We start from the raw sequence: 19,407 nt of genomic DNA, 5'->3' as shown, positions 1-19,407 counted from the left end.
CTCGGCAGATGGAAATTGAGTGCCATGCTGGACTAGCAAAGTGGGAGGGAGACACTGCAGGCTACTTACTACCTGCAGAGGCGGTGTGCTTTTAACACGGCAGATGGAAATTGAGCGCCACGCTGGACTAGCAAAGAGAGACGGAGACAATGCTCGCTACTATTTGTTATTACAGAAGGTGGATGGCTTGGGAGACTATGGGAGGTCATTGGCTAGACATGCTTTTTTTAGTGTGAATGTATACCAGGAATATATTATCAGTAATAAAAAATCATTAATTACCTGTCTTGTGTCTACTGTTTCTGAGGTTTGAAAATATGTTCTCAATACACATTGACACATGAAAAGGCACTATACAAGTATGTACTTTATACATCAATCAATCTATCTATCTACCTTTTATATATATATATATATATATATATATATATATATATATATATATATATATAAATAAGTAGCTATTTATAAACCATTTATCCAATATCTACCTAAATATAAATGCATCTATTTGTGTAAGGGTAGGTACTGTAGCTAATGGTGCATATCAGGGGTTAGGGGCCAGCAGCTCTGAGTACAAGGGTTGGGTAAGGGTAGATAGAATATGTGGAAGAAAATGGTTAAGGACCTATAGTTGCTAAGGGGTTGAGAAGGGGTAAGGCCAGATTGGAGCTGTGGCAGGTGGACCTGGGGACAGCATGTCTCTCCTTACTCTCATTGGGAGAACCCGGACAAAGGCATCATCTTGTTTGATACCTTTGTACTCTTCTTGCTCTACTGCTGCAGGTGGCACAGTCCAACGGTGGTGGGTGGGGAAGGGCTACATAGGTGGTGCTGTAAACCCGGCAGAAGAAAATGGAGTGTCCTCTTCTTGCTCTGCTGCTGCTGCCGACACAGTCCCACGGTGGTCGGTGGAGAAGGTGTGCAGAGGCGGTGCAGTAAACCCGGCAGAAGGAAATGGAGTGTCCTCTTTTTGCTCTGCTGCTGCAGCCGACACAGTCCCTCGGTGGTCGTGGGGAAGGGCTGCAGAGGCGGTGCTACCAACACGGCAGATGGAAATTGAGCGCCATGCTGGACTAGCAATGTGAGAGGGAGACACTGCAGGCTACTTACTACCTGCAGAGGCGGTGTGCTTTTAACACGGCAGATGGAAATTGAGCGCCACGCTTGACTAGCAAAGAGAGACGGAGACAATGCTCGCTACTATTTGTTATTACAGAAGGTGGATGGCTTGGGAGACTATGGGAGGTCATTGGCTAGACATGCTTTTTTTAGTGTCAATGTATACCAGGAATATATTATCAGTAATAAATAAGCAATAATTACCTGTCTTGTGTCTACTGTTTCTGAGGTTTGAAAATATGTTCTCAATACACATTGACACATGAAAAGGCACTATACAAGTATGTACTTTATAAATCAATCAATCTATCTATTTACCTTTTATATATATAATTAGCTATTTATAAACCATTTATCCAATATCTACCTAAATATAAATGCATCTATTTGTGTAAGGGTAGGTACTGTAGCTAATGGTGCATATCAGGGGTTAGGGGCCAGCAGCTTTGAGTACAAGGGTTGGGTAAGGGTAGATAGAATCTGTGGAAGAAAATGGTTAAGGACCTATAGTTGCTAAGGGGTTGAGAAGGGGTAAGGCCAGATTGGAGCTATGGCAGGTGGCCCTGGGGACAGCATGTCTCTCCTTACTCTCATTGGGAGCACCCGGACAAAGGCATCATCTTGTTTGATACCTTTGTACTCTTCTTGCTCTACTGCTGCAGCTGGCACAGTCCCACGGTGGTGGGTGGGGAAGGGCTACATAGGTGGTGCTGTAAACCCGGCAGAAGAAAATGGAGTGTCCTCTTCTTGCTCTGCTGCTGCAGCCGACACAGTCCCACGGTGGTCGGTGGAGAAGGTGTGCAGAGGCGGTGCAGTAAACCCGGCAGAAGGAAATGGAGTGTCCTCTTTTTGCTCTGCTGCTGCAACCGACACAGTCCCTCGGTGGTCGTGGGGAAGGGCTGCAGAGGCGGTGCTACCAACACGGCAGATGGAAATTGAGCGCCATGCTGGACTAGCAATGTGAGAGGGAGACACTGCAGGCTACTTCTTACCTGCAGAGGCGGTGTGCTGTCAACACGCCGGATGGAAATTGAGCGCCATGCTGAACTAGCAAAGAGGGACGAAGACACTGCTCGCTACTATTTGTTATTACAGAAGGTGGATGGTTTGGGATACTATATGAGGTGATTGGCTAGACATGCATTTTTAGTGTGAATGTATACCAGGAATATATTATCAGTAATAAATAATCATTAATTACCTGTCTTGTGTCTACTGTTTCTGAGGTTTGAAAATATGTTCTCAATACACATTGACACATGAAAAGGCACTATACAAGTATGTACTTTATAAATCAATCAATCAATCTATCTATCTACCTTATATATATATATATATATATATATATATATTTATTTATATATATATATATATATATATATATATATAATTAGCTATTTATAAACCATTTATCCAATATCTACCTAAATATAAATGCATCTATTTGTGTAAGGGTAGGTACTGTAGCTAATGGTGCATATCAGGGGTTAGGGGCCAGCAGCTTTGAGTACAAAGGTTGGGTAAGGGTAGATAGAATCTGTGGAAGAAAATGGTTAAGGACCTATAGTTGCTAAGGGGTTGAGAAGGGGTAAGGCCAGATTGGAGCTATGGCAGGTGGCCCTGGGGACAGCATGTCTCTCCTTACTCTCATTGGGAGCACCCGGACAAAGGCATCATCTTGTTTGATACCTTTGTACTCTTCTTGCTCTACTGCTGCAGCTGGCACAGTCCCACGGTGGTGGGTGGGGAAGGGCTACATAGGTGGTGCTGTAAACCCGGCAGAAGAAAATGGAGTGTCCTCTTCTTGCTCTGCTGCTGCAGCCGACACAGTCCCACGGTGGTCGGTGGAGAAGGTGTGCAGAGGCGGTGCAGTAAACCCGGCAGAAGGAAATGGAGTGTCCTCTTTTTGCTCTGCTGCTGCAACCGACACAGTCCCTCGGTGGTCGTGGGGAAGGGCTGCAGAGGCGGTGCTACCAACACGGCAGATGGAAATTGAGCGCCATGCTGGACTAGCAATGTGAGAGGGAGACACTGCAGGCTACTTACTACCTGCAGAGGCGGTGTGCTGTCAACACGCCGGATGGAAATTGAGCGCCATGCTGAACTAGCAAAGAGGGACGAAGACACTGCTCGCTACTATTTGTTATTACAGAAGGTGGATGGTTTGGGATACTATATGAGGTGATTGGCTAGACATGCATTTTTAGTGTGAATGTATACCAGGAATATATTATCAGTAATAAATAATCATTAATTACCTGTCTTGTGTCTACTGTTTCTGAGGTTTGAAAATATGTTCTCAATACACATTGACACATGAAAAGGCACTATACAAGTATGTACTTTATAAATCAATCAATCAATCTATCTATCTACCATATATATATATATATATATATATATATATATATATATATATATATATATATATATATATATATATATATATATATATATATATATATATATAATTAGCTATTTATAAACCATTTATCCAATATCTACCTAAATATAAATGCATCTATTTGTGTAAGGGTAGGTACTGTAGCTAATGGTGCATATCAGGGGTTAGGGGCCAGCAGCTCTGAGTACAAGGGTTGGGTAAGGGTAGATAGAATCTGTGGAAGAAAATGGTTAAGGACCTATAGTTGCTAAGGGGTTGAGAAGGGGTAAGGCCAGATTGGAGCTGTGGCAGGTGGCCCTGGGGACAGCATGTCTCTCCTTACTCTCATTGGGAGCACCCGGACAAAGGCATCATCTTGTTTGATACCTTTGCACTCTTCTTGCTCTACTGCTGCAGCTGGCACAGTCCCACGGTGGTGGGTGGGGAAGGGCTACATAGGTGGTGCTGTAAACCCGGCAGAAGAAAATGGAGTGTCCTCTTCTTGCTCTGCTGCTGCAGCCGACACAGTCCCACGGTGGTCGGTGGAGAAGGTGTGCAGAGGCGGTGCAGTAAAACCGGCAGAAGGAAATGGAGTGTCCTCTTTTTGCTCTGCTGCTGCAGCCAACACAGTCCCTCGGTGGTCGGTGGGGAAGGGCAGCAGAGGCGGTGCTACCAACACGGCAGATGGAAATTGAGCGCCATGCTGGACTAGCAAAGTGAGAGTGAGACACTGCAGGCTACTTACTACCTGCAGAGGCGGTGTGCTTTTAACACGGCAGATGGAAATTGAGCGCCACGCTGGACTAGCAAAGAGAGACGGAGACAATGCTCGCTACTATTTGTTATTACAGAAGGTGGATGGCTTGGGAGACTATGGGAGGTCATTGGCTAGACATGCTTTTTTTAGTGTCAATGTATACCAGGAATATATTATCAGTAATAAATAAGCAATAATTACCTGTCTTGTGTCTACTGTTTCTGAGGTTTGAAAATATGTTCTCAATACACATTGACACATGAAAAGGCACTATACAAGTATGTACTTTATAAATCAATCAATCTATCTATTTACCTTTTATATATATAATTAGCTATTTATAAACCATTTATCCAATATCTACCTAAATATAAATGCATCTATTTGTGTAAGGGTAGGTACTGTAGCTAATGGTGCATATCAGGGGTTAGGGGCCAGCAGCTTTGAGTACAAGGGTTGGGTAAGGGTAGATAGAATCTGTGGAAGAAAATGGTTAAGGACCTATAGTTGCTAAGGGGTTGAGAAGGGGTAAGGCCAGATTGGAGCTATGGCAGGTGGCCCTGGGGACAGCATGTCTCTCCTTACTCTCATTGGGAGCACCCGGACAAAGGCATCATCTTGTTTGATACCTTTGTACTCTTCTTGCTCTACTGCTGCAGCTGGCACAGTCCCACGGTGGTGGGTGGGGAAGGGCTACATAGGTGGTGCTGTAAACCCGGCAGAAGAAAATGGAGTGTCCTCTTCTTGCTCTGCTGCTGCAGCCGACACAGTCCCACGGTGGTCGGTGGAGAAGGTGTGCAGAGGCGGTGCAGTAAACCCGGCAGAAGGAAATGGAGTGTCCTCTTTTTGCTCTGCTGCTGCAACCGACACAGTCCCTCGGTGGTCGTGGGGAAGGGCTGCAGAGGCGGTGCTACCAACACGGCAGATGGAAATTGAGCGCCATGCTGGACTAGCAATGTGAGAGGGAGACACTGCAGGCTACTTACTACCTGCAGAGGCGGTGTGCTGTCAACACGCCGGATGGAAATTGAGCGCCATGCTGAACTAGCAAAGAGGGACGAAGACACTGCTCGCTACTATTTGTTATTACAGAAGGTGGATGGTTTGGGATACTATATGAGGTGATTGGCTAGACATGCATTTTTAGTGTGAATGTATACCAGGAATATATTATCAGTAATAAATAATCATTAATTACCTGTCTTGTGTCTACTGTTTCTGAGGTTTGAAAATATGTTCTCAATACACATTGACACATGAAAAGGCACTATACAAGTATGTACTTTATAAATCAATCAATCTATCTATCTACCATATATATATATATATATATATATATATATATATATATATATATATATATATATATTTAGCTATTTATAAACCATTTATCCAATATCTACCTAAATATAAATGCATCTATTTGTGTAAGGGAAGGTACTGTAGCTAATGGTGCATATCAGGGGTTAGGGGCCAGCAGCTCTGAGTACAAGGGTTGGGTAAGGGTAGATAGAATCTGTGGAAGAAAATGGTTAAGGACCTATAGTTGCTAAGGGGTTGAGAAGGGGTAAGGCCAGATTGGAGCTGTGGCAGGTGGACCTGGGGACAGCATGTCTCTCCTTACTCTCATTGGGAGCACCCGGACAAAGGCATCATCTTGTTTGATACCTTTGTACTCTTCTTGCTCTACTGCTGCAGCTGGCACAGTCCCACGGTGGTGGGTGGGGAAGGGCTACATAGGTGGTTCTGTAAACCCGGCAGAAGAAAATGGAGTGTCCTCTTCTTGCTCTGCTGCTGCAGCCGACACAGTCCCACGGTGGTCGGTGGAGAAGGTGTGCAGAGGCGGTGCAGTAAACCCGGCAGAAGGAAATGGAGTGTCCTCTTTTTGCTCTGCTGCTGCAGCCGACACAGTCCCTCGGTGGTCGTGGGGAAGGGCTGCAGAGGCGGTGCTACCAACACGGCAGATGGAAATTGAGCGCCATGCTGGACTAGCAATGTGAGAGGGAGACACTGCAGGCTACTTACTACCTGCTGAGGCGGTGTGCTGTCAACACGCCGGATGGAAATTGAGCGCCATGCTGAACTAGCAAAGAGGGACGAAGACACTGCTCGCTACTATTTGTTATTACAGAAGGTGGATGGTTTGGGATACTATATGAGGTGATTGGCTAGACATGCATTTTTAGTGTGAATGTATACCAGGAATATATTATCAGTAATAAATAATCATTAATTACCTGTCTTGTGTCTACTGTTTCTGAGGTTTGAAAATATGTTCTCAATATACATTGACACATGAAAAGGCACTATACAAGTATGTACTTTATAAATCAATCAATCAATCTATCTACCATATATATATATATATATATATATATATATATATATATATATATATATATATAATTAGCTATTTATAAACCATTTATCCAATATCTACCTAAATATAAATGCATCTATTTGTGTAAGGGAAGGTACTGTAGCTAATGGTGCATATCAGGGGTTAGGGGCCAGCAGCTCTGAGTACAAGGGTTGGGTAAGGGTAGATAGAATCTGTGGAAGAAAATGGTTAAGGACCTATAGTTGCTAAGGGGTTGAGAAGGGGTAAGGCCAGATTGGAGCTGTGGCAGGTGGACCTGGGGACAGCATGTCTCTCCTTACTCTCATTGGGAGCACCCGGACAAAGGCATCATCTTGTTTGATACCTTTGTACTCTTCTTGCTCTACTGCTGCAGCTGGCACAGTCCCACGGTGGTGGGTGGGGAAGGGCTACATAGGTGGTGCTGTAAACCCGGCAGAAGAAAATGGAGTGTCCTCTTCTTGCTCTGCTGCTGCAGCCGACACAGTCCCACGGTGGTCGGTGGAGAAGGTGTGCAGAGGCGGTGCAGTAAACCCGGCAGAAGGAAATGGAGTGTCCTCTTTTTGCTCTGCTGCTGCAACCGACACAGTCCCTCGGTGGTCGTGGGGAAGGGCTGCAGAGGCGGTGCTACCAACACGGCAGATGGAAATTGAGCGCCATGCTGGACTAGCAATGTGAGAGGGAGACACTGCAGGCTACTTACTACCTGCAGAGGCGGTGTGCTGTCAACACGCCGGATGGAAATTGAGCGCCATGCTGAACTAGCAAAGAGGGACGAAGACACTGCTCGCTACTATTTGTTATTACAGAAGGTGGATGGTTTGGGATACTATATGAGGTGATTGGCTAGACATGCATTTTTAGTGTGAATGTATACCAGGAATATATTATCAGTAATAAATAATCATTAATTACCTGTCTTGTGTCTACTGTTTCTGAGGTTTGAAAATATGTTCTCAATACACATTGACACATGAAAAGGCACTATACAAGTATGTACTTTATAAATCAATCAATCAATCTATCTATCTACCTTATATATATATATATATATATATATATATATATATATATATATATATATATATATATATATATATATATATATATATAATTAGCTATTTATAAACCATTTATCCAATATCTACCTAAATATAAATGCATCTATTTGTGTAAGGGTAGGTACTGTAGCTAATGGTGCATATCAGGGGTTAGGGGCCAGCAGCTCTGAGTACAAGGGTTGGGTAAGGGTAGATAGAATCTGTGGAAGAAAATGGTTAAGGACCTATAGTTGCTAAGGGGTTGAGAAGGGGTAAGGCCAGATTGGAGCTGTGGCAGGTGGCCCTGGGGACAGCATGTCTCTCCTTACTCTCATTGGGAGCACCCGGACAAAGGCATCATCTTGTTTGATACCTTTGCACTCTTCTTGCTCTACTGCTGCAGCTGGCACAGTCCCACGGTGGTGGGTGGGGAAGGGCTACATAGGTGGTGCTGTAAACCCGGCAGAAGAAAATGGAGTGTCCTCTTCTTGCTCTGCTGCTGCAGCCGACACAGTCCCACGGTGGTCGGTGGAGAAGGTGTGCAGAGGCGGTGCAGTAAAACCGGCAGAAGGAAATGGAGTGTCCTCTTTTTGCTCTGCTGCTGCAGCCAACACAGTCCCTCGGTGGTCGGTGGGGAAGGGCAGCAGAGGCGGTGCTACCAACACGGCAGATGGAAATTGAGCGCCATGCTGGACTAGCAAAGTGAGAGTGAGACACTGCAGGCTACTTACTACCTGCAGAGGCGGTGTGCTTTTAACACGGCAGATGGAAATTGAGCGCCACGCTGGACTAGCAAAGAGAGACGGAGACAATGCTCGCTACTATTTGTTATTACAGAAGGTGGATGGCTTGGGAGACTATGGGAGGTCATTGGCTAGACATGCTTTTTTTAGTGTCAATGTATACCAGGAATATATTATCAGTAATAAATAATCATTAATTACCTGTCTTGTGTCTACTGTTTCTGAGGTTTGAAAATATGTTCTCAATACACATTGACACATGAAAAGGCACTATACAAGTATGTACTTTATAAATCAATCAATCTATCTATCTATCTATCTATCTATCTATTTACCTTTTATACATATAATTAGCTATTTATAAACCATTTATCCAATATCTACCTAAATATAAATGCATCTATTTGTGTAAGGGTAGGTACTGTAGCTAATGGTGCATATCAGGGGTTAGGGGCCAGCAGCTCTGAGTACAAGGGTTGGGTAAGGGTAGATAGAATCTGTGGAAGAAAATGGTTAAGGACCTATAGTTGCTAAGGGGTTGAGAAGGGGTAAGGCCAGATTGGAGCTATGGCAGGTGGCCCTGGGGACAGCATGTCTCTCCTTACTCTCATTGGGAGCACCCGGACAAAGGCATCATCTTGTTTGATACCTTTGTACTCTTCTTGCTCTACTGCTGCAGCTGGCACAGTCCCACGGTGGTGGGTGGGGAAGGGCTACATAGGTGGTGCTGTAAACCCGGCAGAAGAAAATGGAGTGTCCTCTTCTTGCTCTGCTGCTGCAGCCGACACAGTCCCACGGTGGTCGGTGGAGAAGGTGTGCAGAGGCGGTGCAGTAAACCCGGCAGAAGGAAATGGAGTGTCCTCTTTTTGCTCTGCTGCTGCAGCCGACACAGTCCCTCGGTGGTTGGTGGGGAAGGGCTGCAGAGGCGGTGCTACCAACACGGCAGATGGAAATTGAGCGCCATGCTGGACTAGCAAAGTGAGACAGAGACACTGCAGGCTACTTACTACCTGCAGAGGCGGTGTGCTCTTAACACGGCAGATGGAAATTGAGCGCCACACTGGACTAGCAAAGAGAGACGGAGACAATGCTCGCTACTATTTGTTATTACAGAAGGTGGATGGCTTGGGAGACTATGGTAGGTCATTGGCTAGACATGCTTTTTTTAGTGTCAATGTATACCAGGAATATATTATCAGTAATAAATAAGCAATAATTACCTGTCTTGTGTCTACTGTTTCTGAGGTTTGAAAATATGTTCTCAATACACATTGACACATGAAAAGGCACTATACAAGTATGTACTTTATAAATCAATCAATCTATCTATTTACCTTTTATATATATAATTAGCTATTTATAAACCATTTATCCAATATCTACCTAAATATAAATGCATCTATTTGTGTAAGGGTAGGTACTGTAGCTAATGGTGCATATCAGGGGTTAGGGGCCAGCAGCTTTGAGTACAAGGGTTGGGTAAGGGTAGATAGAATCTGTGGAAGAAAATGGTTAAGGACCTATAGTTGCTAAGGGGTTGAGAAGGGGTAAGGCCAGATTGGAGCTATGGCAGGTGGCCCTGGGGACAGCATGTCTCTCCTTACTCTCATTGGGAGCACCCGGACAAAGGCATCATCTTGTTTGATACCTTTGTACTCTTCTTGCTCTACTGCTGCAGCTGGCACAGTCCCACGGTGGTGGGTGGGGAAGGGCTACATAGGTGGTGCTGTAAACCCGGCAGAAGAAAATGGAGTGTCCTCTTCTTGCTCTGCTGCTGCAGCCGACACAGTCCCACGGTGGTCGGTGGAGAAGGTGTGCAGAGGCGGTGCAGTAAACCCGGCAGAAGGAAATGGAGTGTCCTCTTTTTGCTCTGCTGCTGCAGCCGACACTGTCCCTCGGTGGTTGGTGGGGAAGGGCTGCAGAGGCGGTGCTACCAACACGGCAGATGGAAATTGAGCGCCATGCTGGACTAGCAAAGTGAGAGGGAGACACTGCAGGCTACTTACTACCTGCAGAGGCGGTGTGCTGTCAACACGCCAGATGGAAATTGAGCGCCATGCTGAACTAGCAAAGAGGGACGAAGACACTGCTCGCTACTATTTGTTATTACAGAAGTTGGATGGCTTGGGAGACTATATGAGGTGATTGGCTAGACATGCATTTTTAGTGTGAATGTATACCAGGAATATATTATCAGTAATTAATAGTCATTAATTACCTGTCTTGTGTCTACTGTTTCTGTACTTCGTCTTTGATCGTTGACTTGAATTGAAGTTTGCAGTCACCTAAAATATAAGAAAAAAAGTGTGATAATATGTTCTCAATACACATTGACACAGAAAAAGGCACTATACATGTATGTACTGTATAAATCAATCAATCTTTCTATCTTTTATCTATTTAACTAACTATTTATGAACCATCTATCCAATATCTAGCTAAATATTAATGTATCTATTTGTGTAAAGGTAGGTACTGTAGCTAATGGGTCATATCAGGGGTTAGGGGCAAGCAGCTCTGAGTACAAGGGTTGGGTAAGAGTAGCTAGAATCTGGGGAAGAAAACGGTTAAGGACCTATAGTTGCTAGGGGTTGAGAAGGGGAAAGGCCAGATTGGAGCTGTGACAGGTGGCCCTGGGGACAGCATGTCTCTCCTTTTTCTCATTGGGAGGACCCGGACAAAGGCATCATCTTTTTTGATACATTTGTACTATTCTTGCTCTGCTGCTGCAGCTGGCACAGTCCCACGATGGTCGGTGGGAAGGGCTGCTGAGGTGGTGCTGTAAACCCTGCAAAAGGAAATGGAGTGTCCTCTTCTTGCTCTGCTGCTGCAGCCGACACAGTCCCACGGTGGTCGGCGGGAAGGTCTGCAGAGGCGGTACTGCCAACTCGGCAGATGGAAATTGAGTGCCATGCTGGACTAGCAAAGTGGGAGGGAGACACTGCAGGCTACTTACTACCTGCAGAGGCGGTGTGCTTTTAACACGGCAGATGGAAATTGAGCGCCACGCTGGACTAGCAAAGAGAGACGGAGACAATGCTCGCTACTATTTGTTATTACAGAAGGTGGATGGCTTGGGAGACTATGGGAGGTCATTGGCTAGACATGCTTTTTTTAGTGTGAATGTATACCAGGAATATATTATCAGTAATAAATAATCATTAATTACCTGTCTTGTGTCTACTGTTTCTGAGGTTTGAAAATATGTTCTCAATACACATTGACACATGAAAAGGCACTATACAAGTATGTACTTTATAAATCAATCAATCTATCTATCTACCTTTTATATATATATATATATATATATATATATATATATATATATATATATATATATAATAATTAGCTATTTATAAACCATTTATCCAATATCTACCTAAATATAAATGCATCTATTTGTGTAAGGGTAGGTACTGTAGCTAATGGTGCATATCAGGGGTTAGGGGCCAGCAGCTCTGAGTACAAGGGTTGGGTAAGGGTAGATAGAATATGTGGAAGAAAATGGTTAAGGACCTATAGTTGCTAAGGGGTTGAGAAGGGGTAAGGCCAGATTGGAGCTGTGGCAGGTGGACCTGGGGACAGCATGTCTCTCCTTACTCTCATTGGGAGAACCCGGACAAAGGCATCATCTTGTTTGATACCTTTGTACTCTTCTTGCTCTACTGCTGCAGGTGGCACAGTCCAACGGTGGTGGGTGGGGAAGGGCTACATAGGTGGTGCTGTAAACCCGGCAGAAGAAAATGGAGTGTCCTCTTCTTGCTCTGCTGCTGCTGCCGACACAGTCCCACGGTGGTCGGTGGAGAAGGTGTGCAGAGGCGGTGCAGTAAACCCGGCAGAAGGAAATGGAGTGTCCTCTTTTTGCTCTGCTGCTGCAGCCGACACAGTCCCTCGGTGGTCGTGGGGAAGGGCTGCAGAGGCGGTGCTACCAACACGGCAGATGGAAATTGAGCGCCATGCTGGACTAGCAATGTGAGAGGGAGACACTGCAGGCTACTTACTACCTGCAGAGGCGGTGTGCTTTTAACACGGCAGATGGAAATTGAGCGCCACGCTTGACTAGCAAAGAGAGACGGAGACAATGCTCGCTACTATTTGTTATTACAGAAGGTGGATGGCTTGGGAGACTATGGGAGGTCATTGGCTAGACATGCTTTTTTTAGTGTCAATGTATACCAGGAATATATTATCAGTAATAAATAAGCAATAATTACCTGTCTTGTGTCTACTGTTTCTGAGGTTTGAAAACATGTTCTCAATACACATTGACACATGAAAAGGCACTATACAAGTATGTACTTTATAAATCAATCAATCTATCTATCTATCTATTTACCTTATATATATATATAATTAGCTATTTATAAACCATTTATCCAATATCTACCTAAATATAAATGCATCTATTTGTGTAAGGGTAGGTACTGTAGCTAATGGTGCATATCAGGGGTTAGGGGCCAGCAGCTTTGAGTACAAGGGTTGGGTAAGGGTAGATAGAATCTGTGGAAGAAAATGGTTAAGGACCTATAGTTGCTAAGGGGTTGAGAAGGGGTAAGGCCAGATTGGAGCTATGGCAGGTGGCCCTGGGGACAGCATGTCTCTCCTTACTCTCATTGGGAGCACCCGGACAAAGGCATCATCTTGTTTGATACCTTTGTACTCTTCTTGCTCTACTGCTGCAGCTGGCACAGTCCCACGGTGGTGGGTGGGGAAGGGCTACATAGGTGGTGCTGTAAACCCGGCAGAAGAAAATGGAGTGTCCTCTTCTTGCTCTGCTGCTGCAGCCGACACAGTCCCACGGTGGTCGGTGGAGAAGGTGTGCAGAGGCGGTGCAGTAAACCCGGCAGAAGGAAATGGAGTGTCCTCTTTTTGCTCTGCTGCTGCAGCCGACACTGTCCCTCGGTGGTTGGTGGGGAAGGGCTGCAGAGGCGGTGCTACCAACACGGCAGATGGAAATTGAGTGCCATGCTGGACTAGCAAAGTGAGAGGGAGACACTGCAGGCTACTTACTACCTGCAGAGGCGGTGTGCTGTCAACACGCCAGATGGAAATTGAGCGCCATGCTGAACTAGCAAAGAGGGACGAAGACACTGCTCGCTACTATTTGTTATTACAGAAGTTGGATGGCTTGGGAGACTATATGAGGTGATTGGCTAGACATGCATTTTTAGTGTGAATGTATACCAGGAATATATTATCAGTAATTAATAGTCATTAATTACCTGTCTTGTGTCTACTGTTTCTGTACTTCGTCTTTGATCGTTGACTTGAATTGAAGTTTGCAGTCACCTAAAATATAAGAAAAAAAGTGTGATAATATGTTCTCAATACACATTGACACAGAAAAAGGCACTATACATGTATGTACTGTATAAATCAATCAATCTTTCTATCTTTTATCTATTTAACTAACTATTTATGAACCATCTATCCAATATCTAGCTAAATATTAATGTATCTATTTGTGTAAAGGTAGGTACTGTAGCTAATGGGTTATATCAGGGGTTAGGGGAAAGCAGCTCTGAGTACAAGGGTTGGGTAAGAGTAGCTAGAATCTGGGGAAGAAAACGGTTAAGGACCTATAGTTGCTAGGGGTTGAGAAGGGGAAAGGCCAGATTGGAGCTGTGACAGGTGGCCCTGGGGACAGCATGTCTCTCCTTTTTCTCATTGGGAGGACCCGGACAAAGGCATCATCTTTTTTGATACATTTGAACTATTCTTGCTCTGCTGCTGCAGCTGGCACAGTCCCACGGTGGTCGGTGGGAAGGGCTGCTGAGGTGGTGCTGTAAACCCTGCAAAAGGAAATGGAGTGTCCTCTTCTTGCTCTGCTGCTGCAGCCGACACAGTCCCACGGTGGTCGGCGGGAAGGTCTGCAGAGGCGGTACTGCCAACTCGGCAGATGGAAATTGAGTGACATGCTGGACTAGCAAAGTGGGAGGGAGACACTGCAGGCTACTTACTACCTGCAGAGGCGGTGTGCTTTAAACACGGCAGATGGAAATTGAGCGCCACGCTGGACTAGCAAAGAGAGACGGAGACAATGCTCGCTACTATTTGTTATTACAGAAGGTGGATGGCTTGGGAGACTATGGGAGGGAATTATATATATATATATAATTAGCTATTTATAAACCATTTATCCAATATCTACCTAAATATAAATGCATCTATTTGTGTAAGGGTAGGTACTGTCGCTAATGGTGCATATCAGGGGTTAGGGGCCAGCAGCTCTGAGTACAAGGGTTGGGTAAGGGTAGATAGAATCTGTGGAAGAAAATGGTTAAGGACCTATAGTTGCTAAGGGGTTGAGAAGGGGTAAGGCCAGATTGGAGCTGTGGCAGTTGGCCCTGGGGACAGCATGTCTCTCCTTACTCTCATTGGGAGCACCCGGACAAAGGCATCATCTTGTTTGATACCTTTGTACTCTTCTTGCTCTACTGCTGCAGCTGGCACAGTCCCACGGTGGTGGGTGGGGAGTGGCTACATAGGTGGTGCTGTAAACCCGGCAGAAGAAAATGGAGTGTCCTCTTCTTGCTCTGCTGCTGCAGCCGACACAGTCCCACGGTGGTCGGTGGAGAAGGTGTGCAGAGGCGGTGCAGTAAACCCGGCAGAAGGAAATGGAGTGTCCTCTTTTTGCTCTGCTGCTGCAGCCGACACAGTCCCTCGGTGGTTGGTGGGGATGGGCTGCAGAGGCGGTGCTACCAACACGGCAGATGGAAATTGAGCGCCATGCTGGACTAGCAAAGTGAGACAGAGACACTGCAGGCTACTTACTACCTGCAGAGGCGGTGTGCTTTTAACACGGCAGATGGAAATTGAGCGCCACGCTGGACTAGCAAAGAGAGACGGAGACAATGCTCGCTACTATTTGTTATTACAGAAGGTGGATGGCTTGGGAGACTATGGGAGGTCATTGGCTAGACATGCTTTTTTTAGTGTCAATGTATACCAGGAATATATTATCAGTAATAAATAAGCAATAATTACCTGTCTTGTGTCTACTGTTTCTGAGGTTTGAAAATATGTTCTCAATACACATTGACACATGAAAAGGCACTATACAAGTATGTACTTTATAAATCAATCAATCTATCTATCTATCTATTTACCTTTTATATATATAATTAGCTATTTATAAACCATTTATCAAATATCTACCTAAATATAAATGCATCTATTTGTGTAAGGGTAGGTACTGTAGCTAATGGTGCATATCAAGGGTTAGGGGCCAGCAGCTTTGAGTACAAGGGTTGGGTAAGGGTTTATAGAATCTGTGGAAGAAAATGGTTAAGGACCTATAGTTGCTAAGGGGTTGAGAAGGGGTAAGGCCAGATTGGAGCTATGGCAGGTGGCCCTGGGGACAGCATGTCTCTCCTTACTCTCATTGGGAGCACCCGGACAAAGGCATCATCTTGTTTGATACCTTTGTACTCTTCTTGCTCTACTGCTGCAGCTGGCACAGTCCCACGGTGGTGGGTGGGGAAGGGCTACATAGGTGGTGCTGTAAACCCGGCAGAAGAAAATGGAGTGTCCTCTTCTTGCTCTGCTGCTGCAGCCGACACAGTCCCACGGTGGTCGGTGGAGAAGGTGTGCAGAGGCGGTGCAGTAAACCCGGCAGAAGGAAATGGAGTGTCCTCTTTTTGCTCTGCTGCTGCAGCCGACACTGTCCCTCGGTGGTTGGTGGGGAAGGGCTGCAGAGGCGGTGCTACCAACACGGCAGATGGAAATTGAGTGCCATGCTGGACTAGCAAAGTGAGAGTGAGACACTGCAGGCTACTTACTACCTGCAGAGGCGGTGTGCTGTCAACACGCCAGATGGAAATTGAGCGCCATGCTGAACTAGCAAAGAGGGACGAAGACACTGCTCGCTACTATTTGTTATTACAGAAGGTGGATGGCTTGGGAGACTATATGAGGTGATTGGCTAGACATGCATTTTTAGTGTGAATGTATACCAGGAATATATTATCAGTAATTAATAGTCATTAATTACCTGTCTTGTGTCTACTGTTTCTGTACTTCGTCTTTGATCGTTGACTTGAATTGAAGTTTGCAGTCACCTAAAATATAAGAAAAAAAGTGTGATAATATGTTCTCAATACACATTGACACAGAAAAAGGCACTATACATGTATGTACTGTATAAATCAATCAATCTTTCTATCTTTTATCTATTTAACTAACTATTTATGAACCATCTATCCAATATCTAGCTAAATATTAATGTATCTATTTGTGTAAAGGTAGGTACTGTAGCTAATGGGTTATATCAGGGGTTAGGGGCAAGCAGCTCTGAGTACAAGGGTTGGGTAAGAGTAGCTAGAATCTAGGGAAGAAAACGGTTAAGGACCTATAGTTGCTAGGGGTTGAGAAGGGGAAAGGCCAGATTGGAGCTGTGACAGGTGGCCCTGGGGACAGCATGTCTCTCCTTTTTCTCATTGGGAGGACCCGGACAAAGGCATCATCTTTTTTGATACATTTGTACTATTCTTGCTCTGCTGCTGCAGCTGGCACAGTCCCACGGTGGTCGGTGGGAAGGGCTGCTGAGGTGGTGCTGTAAACCCTGCAAAAGGAAATGGAGTGTCCTCTTCTTGCTCTGCTGCTGCAGCCGACACAGTCCTACGGTGGTCGGCGGGAAGGTCTGCAGAGGCGGTACTGCCAACTCGGCAGATGGAAATTGAGTGCCATGCTGGACTAGCAAAGTGGGAGGGAGACACTGCAGGCTACTTACTACCTGCAGAGGCGGTGTGCTTTTAACACGGCAGATGGAAATTGAGCGCCACGCTGGACTAGCAAAGAGAGACGGAGACAATGCTCGCTACTGTTTGTTATTACAGAAGGTGGATGGCTTGGGAGACTATGGGAGGTCATTGGCTAGACATGCTTTTTTTAGTGTGAATGTATACCAGGAATATATTATCAGTAATAAATAATCATTAATTACCTGTCTTGTGTCTACTGTTTCTGAGGTTTGAAAATATGTTCTCAATACACATTGACACATGAAAAGGCACTATACAAGTATGTACTTTATAAATCAATCAATCTATCTATCTACCATATATATATATATATATATATATATATATATATATATATATATATATATATATAATTAGCTATTTATAAACCATTTATCCAATATCTACCTAAATATAAATGCATCTATTTGTGTAAGGGAAGGTACTGTAGCTAATGGTGCATATCAGGGGTTAGGGGCCAGCAGCTCTGAGTACAAGGGTTGGGTAAGGGTAGATAGAATCTGTGGAAGAAAATGGTTAAGGACCTATAGTTGCTAAGGGGTTGAGAAGGGGTAAGGCCAGATTGGAGCTGTGGCAGGTGGACCTGGGGACAGCATGTCTCTCCTTACTCTCATTGGGAGCACCCGGACAAAGGCATCATCTTGTTTGATACCTTTGTACTCTTCTTGCTCTACTGCTGCAGCTGGCACAGTCCCACGGTGGTGGGTGGGGAAGGGCTACATAGGTGGTTCTGTAAACCCGGCAGAAGAAAATGGAGTGTCCTCTTCTTGCTCTGCTGCTGCAGCCGACACAGTCCCACGGTGGTCGGTGGAGAAGGTGTGCAGAGGCGGTGCAGTAAACCCGGCAGAAGGAAATGGAGTGTCCTCTTTTTGCTCTGCTGCTGCAGCCGACACAGTCCCTCGGTGGTCGTGGGGAAGGGCTGCAGAGGCGGTGCTACCAACACGGCAGATGGAAATTGAGTGCCATGCTGGACTAGCAAAGTGGGAGGGAGACACTGCAGGCTACTTACTACCTGCAGAGGCGGTGTGCTTTTAACACGGCAGATGGAAATTGAGCGCCACGCTGGACTAGCAAAGAGAGACGGAGACAATGCTCGCTACTGTTTGTTATTACAGAAGGTGGATGGCTTGGGAGACTATGGGAGGTCATTGGCTAGACATGCTTTTTTTAGTGTGAATGTATACCAGGAATATATTATCAGTAATAAATAATCATTAATTACCTGTCTTGTGTCTACTGTTTCTGAGGTTTAAAAATATATTCTCAATACACATTGACACATGAAAAGGCACTATACAAGTATGTACTTTATAAATCAATCAATCTATCTATCTACCATATATATATATATATATATATATATATATATATATATATATATATATATATATATTTAGCTATTTATAAACCATTTATCCAATATCTACCTAAATATAAATGCATCTATTTGTGTAAGGGAAGGTACTGTAGCTAATGGTGCATATCAGGGGTTAGGGGCCAGCAGCTCTGAGTACAAGGGTTGGGTAAGGGTAGATAGAATCTGTGGAAGAAAATGGTTAAGGACCTATAGTTGCTAAGGGGTTGAGAAGGGGTAAGGCCAGATTGGAGCTGTGGCAGGTGGACCTGGGGACAGCATGTCTCTCCTTACTCTCATTGGGAGCACCCGGACAAAGGCATCATCTTGTTTGATACCTTTGTACTCTTCTTGCTCTACTGCTGCAGCTGGCACAGTCCCACGGTGGTGGGTGGGGAAGGGCTACATAGGTGGTTCTGTAAACCCGGCAGAAGAAAATGGAGTGTCCTCTTCTTGCTCTGCTGCTGCAGCCGACACAGTCCCACGGTGGTCGGTGGAGAAGGTGTGCAGAGGCGGTGCAGTAAACCCGGCAGAAGGAAATGGAGTGTCCTCTTTTTGCTCTGCTGCTGCAGCCGACACAGTCCCTCGGTGGTCGTGGGGAAGGGCTGCAGAGGCGGTGCTACCAACACGGCAGATGGAAATTGAGCGCCATGCTGGACTAGCAATGTGAGAGGGAGACACTGCAGGCTACTTACTACCTGCTGAGGCGGTGTGCTGTCAACACGCCGGATGGAAATTGAGCGCCATGCTGAACTAGCAAAGAGGGACGAAGACACTGCTCGCTACTATTTGTTATTACAGAAGGTGGATGGTTTGGGATACTATATGAGGTGATTGGCTAGACATGCATTTTTAGTGTGAATGTATACCAGGAATATATTATCAGT

Source organism: Crinia signifera, chromosome 9, assembly GCF_055691185.1.
Source record: "Crinia signifera chromosome 9, ASM5569118v1, whole genome shotgun sequence".
In the NCBI taxonomy this organism is placed as follows: Eukaryota; Metazoa; Chordata; class Amphibia; order Anura; family Myobatrachidae; genus Crinia; species Crinia signifera.
Note: the sequence above shows the minus strand (reverse complement) of the source record.